This window comes from Arvicanthis niloticus, chromosome 12 (assembly GCF_011762505.2).
Source record: "Arvicanthis niloticus isolate mArvNil1 chromosome 12, mArvNil1.pat.X, whole genome shotgun sequence".
Taxonomy (NCBI): domain Eukaryota; kingdom Metazoa; phylum Chordata; class Mammalia; order Rodentia; family Muridae; genus Arvicanthis; species Arvicanthis niloticus.
Genome location: NC_047669.1, coordinates 78,172,114 through 78,184,576, shown reverse-complemented (window position 1 = coordinate 78,184,576; position 12,463 = coordinate 78,172,114). Strand labels below are relative to the sequence as shown.

At 41.2% G+C, this 12,463-nt stretch overlaps 1 protein-coding gene across 4 annotated transcripts in view; it reads left to right on the top strand.

Annotated features, from left to right (window-relative positions):
- The window catches only part of Dscam (DS cell adhesion molecule), a 559,889-nt gene that overhangs the window by 308,552 nt on the left and 238,874 nt on the right, over positions 1-12,463 (top strand). The window lies entirely within an intron of this gene.

Sequence of the window (12,463 nt, the reverse complement as noted above, 5' to 3'; positions counted from 1 at the left end):
GCCCACCAGTGGACTAGCCTGAAAAACAAGAGAAATCAGGCCACCTTTGACACATCTGTGCCATCCTAGCCTTTCTGATCCCAGCTCCACTTAGATTCAGTATCTGCTACTTCCCTACCTTTGTTCATTTGCATATGTAAATTTATCTTTATACTTGCACATACATAGTACATTGATATATGTCCCATTTCATTATTACTATAGATTACCTTGGGGCTCTTTCCAGAATTATGGTAATTCTGCCTTACTGTCCTTTTTACTGCTATGAGTGTGAGCTTACTAATTAACTCACTACCCCTAAATTTCACTCTACTCTTTCTGAAGTGTCAGAGGACACTACAGTTCGGTGCATATTGAGCCACATTATTTGATGGATATATCTATGGATTTACTTAGGACAGAGCCTTTGGAGAGGACCCACTGGGTTGAAGTATAGACAGTACTTACAACTAAAAATAATCACACAAGTTGTTCCCCAGGAATGTTCCCCAATTTATATGCCACAGGACATGTTTATCTCCCTCTACCCACACCAAGATTACATATTCTCAAATATCTTTTGAATTTTCTAGTCTCCTGAGTGGAAATAGCATGCTTTAACTGGCATCAATGCAGTTGACTTCAAACTGGGCTTTGTCTAGAAGTGGAGGAAGATGAATTGCTCTCCTTTTATTTTCAGAAAATTGACATTTTCACAATATCAAATCATCTGTTCTTAGAACATGTGGCATCTTTCCATTTAGACTAGTCTTTTGATTTTGTCCTGGGGAATAGTTGAGAGTATCTTTTAAGCTTAACTTTGTACGTTGATAGCTGTTGCGGCAGGATATTTAGTGTTATGATTAGTGTAGAAATAGAATCTTGCATAGTTAGATTGTGACACAGCCCAGATTTTCCCTCACTTCATGCAACAGTGCTCCCAAGAAGATAGCATCACCCTGGTGTGACCCTGGAGTAGACTGGAAAGCCAGACCATAAACACCATGTACATCCCAGGCTACGCAGTAGAAAAGCACAGGGCTGAGGCTGCAGTGGCCAGTCCAAAGTCCTCCCCTCTGGTGCCTCCTGTCACTGCCCTGGGCTCTCTGTCTCCTGTCCCTTCCTCTCACTCCTGTCAAAGGAGTCTTTGAAACATGCTGTTTGTCCACGTGCAGATTAGCTCCTGCACACCTGCTTCTATCAACCATGTTCTCAAGATTCCCGTTTGGTACTCTGGTATTTCTGTGCCCGAACTTTCACATCCTATCAGGGAGCATCAGGCCCTCTCACCCTTCTGATTCATCCTGAGATGAGCCACTACAATGACCTTGTTTCCAAATAAGGTCAAATTCAGAGAACTTGAGGCTGGGTTAGACGGAGAATGTTTTAGCTGTACCTTTACACCAGCCATCTTAAGCCACCACTTCTCTTTCAGCTCTCTCAGATGAAGCTGCCAATGCAATTCTTCAAGGGGCCATTGTCCCCAGGCTGTTCTCTGGGGTCCCATCTGCAGCTCCTGCTGGTGTCTCTAACACAGAGAACAGAGGGCACAGTAGATCCCTGCCAGGAGTCTAATTCCTCTCTGACCTACATCTGAACTAAGAGAAATCAAGAGCTTGAAAGTCACCCTACTTCCCCTTCTAATTTAGTTAATGCTATTTGAGCGTTCCAGTTTCTAAAATGTTATATATTCATTTCCAGGATCATCGCATAACACTCTAGACTTAGGACTTATATTCCTACTCCAGCCTCCTCCTGACTTCCCAACACTGCTGTGCAAGCCATCTTGAGGAACCATCATGCGGGGGTGCGGCTGTCAGTGTGAGGTGGCAGGCACAGCATAGACGGGTTCTTTGTGTGGCGTTACCAGGCGACATCTGATTAGCAGAGCCATCTGCTCTTTTAATTATTATTGGCTCAGTTCAGACAGAAGTAGCAAGGGATAAAGAAAGCAAACTGAGGAAAGAGTTTGGAGTAAAAAAATAATCAAGCATGCTTTTAAAATCTTTTTGAAAATTCTGCAGTCTCTATTGAAGATCTAACCCAGCTGCACAGCAAAAACTTAGAGTGTCTAATGAAAGAATAATTACCATCAAAATCCTAAAATGTGCTTGCTTTCAGGTAATAGCTTTTTCCAGGAGAGGGACAAAACACTTTTCATAGTCTTTACATGAGGAAATAATCATGTTGGAATCTAAAATTGTATATCTTAGTTTTCTGTTTTTACCATACTAGAAAACATTTTTGCATGTATGTGTGTACATGGTATATGTGTACCTATTCGCATGTAGTGGGTACATATATATGCTGGTACATGTATGTGTGTGTACACATGTGTGGAGCCTCCAGGTTGATGCTAACTGTCTTCTTGATCACTATACACTTTGGTTTTGTTTTGTTTTATTTTGTTTTGTTTGAGACAGGATCTCTCACTGAATCTGATGCTTGTTGATTCTGACTACTCAAGCTAGCCAGCCTGCCCTTGGAGCCCCTGTCTGTGGCTTCTGAGTACTAGAATAACAGGAAGCTACCGCATCTGCTTGGTATGGGTTCTGGGGATCCAAACTCTAGTCCTCATGCTTTTCTAGCAAGATCATCACCACTGAGCTGTTCCTTCATTTAGGAAAGCACCCTGAGCATGGGTATGATGACAGACTTCCTCACATATGTATACAATTACTCCTGGAGGATGTAATCATGAGCCGTTGTGAGTAACGAGAATGAGAAGTTGAACAGCATGCAATGTTGTCTTGCTATTCTCCATGGAGGAAAGGGACACCAAACCAGTTTCATATGCGTAAACACCATACATTCCCATTGAGATATGATAAAGCTCAGCCTGGGTAAAATGAGGCCATGGGTATAGAGAATGTGGATGACTCTAATAAAAACTTAAATCTTGGAGCTGAGTCTAGAAATGTACTAAAAGAGGTATTGGGGAGGGGTATTGGGATTCAAAGATTCTGAGAGGGTCAAGCCTGATAGGGGAGAGAAGAGTAGAGGTGAGTCTACAAAGATGTGATCACAGTATGTGTTGCGGGCCTGAGCTGCCCCACGTTAGACGCCAAAAATGTCAAGAACCACTCTACCCCATGTTTGGAGGCCAAAATGTTGAGGGCCGCTCTATCAATGTTGGAACCCGCAATGCCAAAAACCTTGGGGGCTAAGTTGTTAGAGTCCTCACTGCCTCAAGCTGCTCCAGTCTGCAGGTCAGGGTTCAGCAAGAGAGAGAATGAGGAATGGAGACCAGACAGAGTGTGATTCAATCCCATTTATTCTTCAGTCTCTCTTCCTAGTCCAAGTCCCAAGACTTGAGTTCCTAGTCCCTAGTTCCTAGTTCCTAGTGCCTCCAAGTTCCAAGTTCTAGTCTCGAGTCTCATCCAAGTATAAGTGTCTAATCCTAGTTGCCTGTCTCGAGTCTCAAGTGCCTACTACCTAATTCTTCCTCCAAGTGCCAAGTGCCTACTACCTAATAATAATAATTTTTTCTGTCTGCCTCTCGCCTTTTATATGTCTCACTTCTAAGCCACACCCTTAAGTCATGCCCTTAGGTCTTATCTCTAAATCACACCTTAAGTTACACCCTTAAGTCTCAGCTCTAAATCACACCTTTAAGTCTCACACACCAAAGGGAAGATCCTGGGTATCTAAAACAAGATGTTATCAGAGTGTGATCAGCTGTTGTAGTCTGTTGTAATCAAGTCTCTTGTCAGGGTATATGGTTCAAGATGGCTGCAAGGATGATAGTCCACTTCTGTTGGCTCCCCACAAGTATGAATCTTAATAGGCAGCACCTATGACCTGATGTGGTAGAACATCATTATGACACCTGGGAGACTTGGTGTGGTGGGACTCCATCCTGATGCCTGGGGATGACTTGGTGTGATGGGACTCCATCCTGATACCTGGGGATGACTTGGTGTGGTGGGACTTCATTCTGTCTGGTACCTGGGGATGACCTGGTGTGGCGAGACTCCATAGCAACATCTAGAGATGTCGATGCTGTGTCAGTATGATTGCATCAGGCTTGAACATTGAGTGGAAAATGGGCTGGAGATGCAGGTCTGGCACTGAGTTTCCTTAGACATGCATCATGCAGTGTAGAGCAGTCATGCAGATGGATCAATGGCTAATCAGCAGGTAGGAAGAGAAAGCCTTTCTATTGGTCACACTGTGAAGGCTGCATGTCTAACTTTCCAGACTCCTTGATGTATATATACCACATGTTCAGATACTAAACATTATATGCCAGACAGTTGAAGCAACATGACAATGATATCAAAGAAAGTCACTGAGTTCCCACCATGATCCTGATGTACAATTGCAAAGACTTCTGAAGACAACTGCTGGGATAAAATTCCACTGAGTAAATGGCTTAAACAACAGTAACATAATACTTATTTCACAGTTTTGGATGGCAGAAATCCAAGATGTCTGATAAATCATTTCTTGTTTAACATCCATTTCTGGCTTGTTCTGTTTCCTTGACATGTCTTCTCTCCACAAAGAGAAAATGACTTACTATACCTCCTCTTTATATGATGCACTAACACCATTATATGGTCCTATCCACATGATTTTATATATTAACTAATTCCCCAAACCCACACCTCTGAGTACTCTCACACAGTATATTAGAGCTTTGTTGTATGCGTTTTGGACAGATAATCAGTGTCTAACTGAAGTCTGTATGACTCTCCTGCTCCACATTCTGTCATAGGATGTATAAAGATGTTCTTGGATATATTATTTCTTTCCATACCTCAGTGAACACAGCTAGGTCATGTAACAGTGCCTCAAAGGTTTGGCATACATTTTATCATGATGACACCACGTGACAGAAATATACACATGTACATATGCAAGTTCATGTATACATACTTGTATGTACACACATACATATACACATATACATGTACTTTTGTGATTCCGCAGATCAAGCCCAGAACCTCATGTATCTAGGCCAGCACTTTGGTGAGCTCTACCCATGGTTGAATGTCAGAACTGTGGTATAAACCTCTTCCATGTCACTTCTGTGCTTAGACTTTTCTAAGTGAGCTTGCCTCTTGTGATTAAAAAACATGACTTAAAACTGAGCTCCTGGGAGCTTCTCTGCTGAGTGAGATGCCTTCTGTAGTCACCCACCGCCTCTGGCTCTTACACTCTTTCAGCTTCTTCTTCTACAATGATCCCTGAGCCTATGAGGTAGAGGTGGTTATATATATATATATATATATATATATATATATATATATATATGTGTGTGTGTGTGTGTGTGTGTGTGTGTGTGTGTGTGTGTGTGTGTGTATTCCCTTTAGGGCTAAGCATTCTGTGGTCTCTCATTCTCTGTATCTTGGCCAGTTTTGGTCTCTGTGTTAATCACCATCCACTGAAAATAGAATCTTCTCAGATGATTGAGAGAGATGTATTTGTCTAAGGGAATAATAATAATAATGAGTCACTAGGAGTCAGTTTAATATTCTGTTTAGCAGTATAGTCATAGTAGATTCATCTGAGGGCCTATGATCCATCTATCCATATGTTCATGCTCCTCATAAAAGATCAGGTATGGGTTTTTAATCTTTGGAGTTGGGCTTAAATCCAACCAGATAGTGGTTGGTTACTCTGATGTTGTTCATGCCACTAGTACATCATCAATAAGCATGTCTTGCAAAGTCAATTTCATCATGTATGAAACTTAAAACTCTCCAAGAGCTAATAAGAGTGAAAATTTAAAACTTCATTAAATCAATGATATTTTTAAAAATGAGCCCTAACATGTTTGTGTCAATGTTCTAATGTTTATGGGGACAGTATGGATACACATGTTGATCAATATCTATCAGAACAGGATTGCCATGCTGTTTATCATCATATCCATGTTTATATTTATTAATATGTTAGTTGGCAAGTCATAATTGTACATATTTATGAGGTATAATCTTTTGTATGTATATATGTACAAACAATACCACAGCTACACAGCTTTCTTTATGATAGTCTGTTTGAAGCTGCTTCTCTCATAGTTACATTGGGATATAGAATACCTCATTACTACTACTCTCACCTGGAATTTGGAGCTGTGTCTGTCTTTCTGACATTTGTGAAGTCATCTGTTAATTGTAGAACAAAGTGGGTATTTCTAATCTCCTGTCTTTTTAAAAATATTTATTTATTTATCTTATGTATATGAGTACACTATTGCTCTCTTCAGGTACACCAGAAGAAGGCATCAGATCCCATTACAGATGGTTGTGAGCCACCATGTGGTTGCTGGGAATTGAACTTAGGACCTTTGGAAGAGCAGTTAGTGCTCTTAACTGCTGAGCCATGTCGCCAGCCCATCTCCTGTCTTTCTTAGAAGATCAGACCAAAGTTTACAGAGCTAAATGTCTTGAATGACATCACACAGCAGGAAAGTGGGAAGATAGCTTTTTAGAGTTTGTTTCCATTAGATTCTGGAAGATCGTATGTTTCCATTAGATTCTGTAGTTTGGGTTTTCTCTGCAATCCTGAGAGATCTCTCAAAGTAGGAAAGTGTTGAATTAAATTTTAATAGTTAAATTCTGGCAGGCTCACTACCTACCTCAATGCTTAACATTCCCAAATGAAAGACACAAACACTGCCTTTATATTTTGAAATACCTTAAACAGCACAATAGTTGGGCCACTTCTTAACCTCCATGTGGTTAATTCACCTCTGGCTGATAATCCAGAGTTATCACTTAACTAAATTCTACCTTGGCTGCCCTGAATCCAGAGGTATGCCCAACTGGGTCACACTCTCCCAGGTCCTTCACATGCTGGCTATTTCCCTCTGTCCCTCCACTCTTCTCAGGCATGGCGGCTCTCCTCTCTGTCTCCTTCTCCCAGCATGACATAAAGGATCTCCCTCTTTCCTCCTCTCTCTCAGTCCCAAACCTAGAAATCCTAAAAGTCCCACCTCTGCCCTACCCAGACATTGTCTTCCAGCATCTTTATTTACCAATCAGAACCACCTGGGGGCAGAGTACCTCAGTGTCTTATGTCTGGACACTCATGTAAGCACAAGCAGCATTAGGCCAAACCTACTACAGGAAAGCTTGGTCCAATTCAAACCATTTTAAAGGGCTTTCAGTTTGATTATGTGTAAGAGTCTGTACCAAATTAGTCAACTAAAGAACAAATCAATTAATAACAAATATCTTACTGGATGTAGTTAAACATTTATGTCAGACTGGTGTGAGGAATAAATACAGGTTTTGGGATTAAATTCCAACTTTTTTCCTCCCTTCCTTCATGCTTTTAATTCTAAGACTCAAAGCTGTTTATGACAGAGGCCCCTTGGTGATAGGGCTGAGTCTTATGCCAGGTTTGCACTCCTGGAGCTCAGAGACTTGCTAGCTCAGGGATGAGCAAGCTCCTGGGCCCTGGCTACCTGTGCACTCACTTATCACAGGAGCATTGATAATCAGCTCAACACACGGCAGCTTTTTGAAGCTCAACTGTTGAACCTGAGGGTTTCTACTACCTATACCATATCAAAACAGAGCTTCTAAGCAACTTCTGTTTTTAATCCCTATCTTTGATGCAACTGGACTGAACCATGGCTGAGCTTCAGGAGGCACTGTCCTATGGGCTTTCCACCCCTCAGTACCACACAGGGAGGCATGTGGCTGCAGCATTCCCATCCTGAGAGGACCTACTGTGACACTACTGTGTAAATATCCACTTTCTGAGATAGCCTGTGTCTCTAGATCAAAATGCCTCTACCAACCCATTTGATGCATCCAGGCAGGCCAGCTGGACTCAGACTTTGTCACCGATTTATTTTAGTGGCCCTACAGTGATGCTCACATTAACTGACTGCAGGGTGGCTCAGCTCTCTTCCTCTACACCCCTTCTGCTTCCAGTCTGTTCAGAGCCCTAACTGTACACTTATTCCTTTACTCTGGACATTAAACACATCACACACACAAGAGTGAAAACAGGGATAGTAGTAACCCAGACAACAGTCTGGTGACAGAGAAGCAAAAAGCAGGAAAGTGATGGAATCAGGGGTAGGAGCTTAAATACCCAAGAGTTCAGGGGCTGCTTAGTATCTGTTGAGAAGCTAGGGATATTCCTTAGACATCCCATGATACCAGAGTTGTGCAGCCCAGTCATCGCTGATACTCACAGTGACAACCTCAAAGTGAAAGGTCAGTTACTGCTATTACCCAGGTGACTCTGATTTGCTGAGCGTCTAACATGCCATAGACTGACTGTAAACTATAGCTTAGAAATGTTTCCATTTAAAACTCTATAGTCTATACTGTTAGCCTACACCAAAAATAATAATGTTACCTGTAAAATTTGCCTTTGGGCAATTGTTACCATGCAGTTCTTGACAGTCAAGGTATGTGCGTGTGGTGCAAGTGTACATTTTATTGCTTTTAATAATCTACATTTAAGAATTTGTCTATGATAAGAGTCTATAATCCAGGTAAGAGTGTAAACAAACCATCTATTCTACATGACTCAAGAGCCTCTCGTGTAAAGCATCAGGCAGGATGCAGTCGAAAGCCAGGTGACAATAAAGGGTTCTTGACACAATGGGGGGCCATCATTTGGCTTTGCTCACTTCTCATTGTCCCCCAAAGGTTCCACATCCCTTGGCATTGAAATGACCCAGGGGCCATGGCTTCCATAGCCTGCAACGACAGGAGGCCTCTGTGCTTCTTCCTCCAACACTCCTTTAACATGTTGATCCATTTCAGGATGGCAGTCAGAGACAAAGGAGAGGTCATCAGCGACAAGCTAGGTCAGCTCCTTCTCCATCCTCTGAACTTCTCGGGAAGCATCACAGTAGTGGAAGATCCTGTTTCTTCTGAATTGATGTCTTATGAATCTTCGTTATGTACCAAGTTAGCAGATTAGAGGGAGCATGCCCAGAACTATTGCAATGCTTTCATGGATCCCACTTGAGTTTAATTAAGACACAAAGACTTCTATATAGTTTAAAGCTGTTAGCCTTTTGCTGGGGCAGTCTCTCAGCTATCTAAACTTATCCTGACTTATCCACTACCTCTACCCCTGTGGTGGTCCTCACTGCCTGCTTCTAGCTCTGACCATCTCCCCCCGGCAACACAGTCTCCCTGTCTCCTGCTTCTCTGCCTATATCTGTGCCCGCCTGGAAGCCCCACCCCTGTATTTCCTGCTCCAGTCCAGCTCTTTATTATACCTAAAAGCCACGTTCCAGTTTGAACAACAGCCGTAAGGATAATGCTGATCCATCTCTTAGGGTTGTCTTTAGGCACTGGGAATTGCTAGATATTTACCATGGCAGCAGCCTGCTTTTAATTATCATGATTTCAGAGAATCATCTTTTGGGCAGGTGAGGAAGGACAAGCATTTCCATGTAGAGAACTGGTGATGGACCATAGAAATGACAGTACCAAAGTCCTGCCAATATTTAGCTCTCAGAGGGCAAAGCAATCAACAATGGAAAATACAGGGTCACACCTCCATACAATGTAAGGGAAGGTCACCCCAACACAGGACCAGGGTGGTACTGGTACTGCCATCATGGATTTGCTCCTGCCCTGCTAAAGAGCCAACACAGATGGCCAACTACTTACATCTTCCCAGCTGATGGCTTGTCAATTCTCAAGGAAGTGTTCCATGCTCAAAAGATGACAGCATCTGTATATATTTCCTTCTTGTCCTTCCCGTCTGTCACTGCACTTCAACAGAAGGGGTTATCATAGCATTTTATAGCCACGTAAAATACATTGAAAAAGAAAACGTATTTTTGTTCCACACAGTATATATTGATAAGACATACTTGCAGCACAATGACATATGATAGGCAGTAAAAGATTTCTCATTGCTTTCTTTTGAAGAATGGATAAAGAGAAAAATTTATCTAGACTATATGGAATTTGGAGGAGTTTTGTGGCTATCATTAGCATATTTTTGTATTTTAAAACAAATAGCTTGATAGATACTGCTTTTAATAATGCTAAACTCTATGCTAAGGCAGGACTTGTCTTCATTGGTCTTTTCTTGGTCCTTTATTTTGAATTGCTTTTATCTTGTATAAGAACTTGTGATATTTTTATTTTATCAATGCAAATGTCCTGTGAATAACATATGATCCTTGCAAGACAGGAATTATAAGGCAATAATGCCTGTAGTAGAAACATTTGAGACCCTAAGTCAGTAAACCTGGACACTGGAGATCCTTCAGTCCATAAAGTACTCATGAGCATAAGGTCATAAGATGGATGTGATTCCCTTAAACTCAGACCAAAGAAACAAGGAGAGGTGGCGGGTGCTTACAATCACAGCACGATGGAGTTAGAGACATACAGACTCTTAGGTTTTGTTGGCCAGCCATACTAGCTAAAACAGTGAGCTCCAAATTAATAAGAGATAATGTCTCAAAAAGTAAGTAAATAAACAATCCTTATTTTAGCTTTCTTTCTCTGGTTATAGACACCATGACCAAAAGCAACTTGCTGAAGAAAGCATTTATTCCACCCAACAATTTATAGTCTATTGAGGGAAGTCAGGGTGGAAACTCAAGGCAGGAGCCTGGAGCAGAAACATGAAGGAATGCTACCCACTGGCTCACACCCATGTTCTTCCTCTGCCTTTCTGAAACAGTCTAGGTCCACCTGTCAAGGGATGGTATCACCCACAGTGGGCTGAGCCCAAAGAAGCTGGTTCTAGTATCAGTAAACAAATACTCTAGCAATAGGATAGATAAGCTTGCTTGAGGGAGTAAAAGATTATCAGGAAAACAGCCCCATTTACTTCTCTCGTGTCCTTTCATCTGGATAGAAGATGCTGCCTACATTTAGAGTAGGTCTTTCCCCTTCAGATAATCTGGTAAGGTAAATCCCAAGTGGCTTGCATTTGAGTGATTCCATATCCAGTTGAGTTGACAACCAAGATCAGCCTAAGGAATAACAATACTATCTGGCCTTCAGACACATGTGAACTCACCTGTGCAGCCATGCATACGAACATGTACAGACACAAAGATGCATGTACACCTGCCATACACATGAATGTGCATAGATGCGTACACCTGCACTGACATGAACATGCATACATACACATACATGCTTGTGTGTGCATGTGTAGAGAGACACCTGATAATTCTACAATGGTAAACCACAGAAGCTTTCAAATGAACTCAGGAAAACAGAAATAGAAGAGGATATATTTACATTATAGCCTTTTCCCAGATACAAATCACATTTTCTCTCATGTGGAATCAGGCCCCATGTGGAGATATTCCACAGACAACTCCCACAGTGACAAAAGTGGCCGAGCTACCCTCCAGCAGATGGCGAAGACTCATGGCAAGGGCAGATTCTATACCTTTACTTGTTTCTTTATCAAATTATAATTGAACTGTCTGGTGTGCTTAGAAATTTGTAATTTTGCACTGTAAATTTAGAAGTTCATGTTTTCAAAGGGAAGGCAGTCTCATCCTTCTGAAGCTCTGATACTTGATATTACAGTCTGTGCAGCCAGAATCACACAGGTGAGAATGAGACCACAGCCAGAATATGGAGTTGGGGGGCCAAGAATGAATCCTCCTTACTGAGATGAAAACAGTAACTGTTTTCTAGATTTATTATTTCAAACTAACCAAAAAAGACCCAGATACCAACAAACATAGAATACACAAAGAGTTGAACTTTGACCTAGAAAGAATGAAGAATGTTGCCTATATTCTGTAAGGGAGTGAGAATGATGATACATTCTGTGAGGAGTGAGAATGATGATACATTCTGTGAGGAGTGAGAATAATGATACATTCTGTGAGGAATGAGACTTCCCTGGGAAGTGTATGGTATATGGGGAAGTGTATGGTATATGTTACTGCTTTGTTGTTTATTATTCAGCAAATAAATTAGTTATTTTAATGTTTTGTTGACATATTTCAAATTGATGTAAAAAGTGCATGCTTCTTTGTGAGGAATTTGCAACAGAAAATTTATTTTTCCTTAACTTATTGCATCCTAAAAGAAGGTGCAGAAAATCTGTTGAATTAGGTATACAGCAATTACATCTCAGTTTTATTGCTGTAAGAGAAATAAATATCTGACATGAGTGTGACTATATAAGATGATATGTTTATTATATAATTTAATAAAAGAAAATATCCCAGCTTACAGATTGGACCCTTAACAGCTTACACCCTTTGTGAGAAGATTCCCTAAGTAGGTAAAATCATTCGCAGAGGGCTTTGTTGATGTGGCCGAGTTGTTTCTATTTTACTTTTAATTTTTTTCTATTAGTTCATTGAGAATCTCAGACAATGTCTTTTGAAATCCCCAAGTCACCCCACCTCCAAATCCTCCCAGATCCAACCCCTTCGGACCACCAAACTTTGTGTTCTTATATTTTTTACCCAGTAAATCTAATGTGTACTGCCCAAACTTTCTTGAATGTGTGGTTAGTGGTTCTCAAACTTCCTAAGTCTGTGACCCTTTAACATGATTTC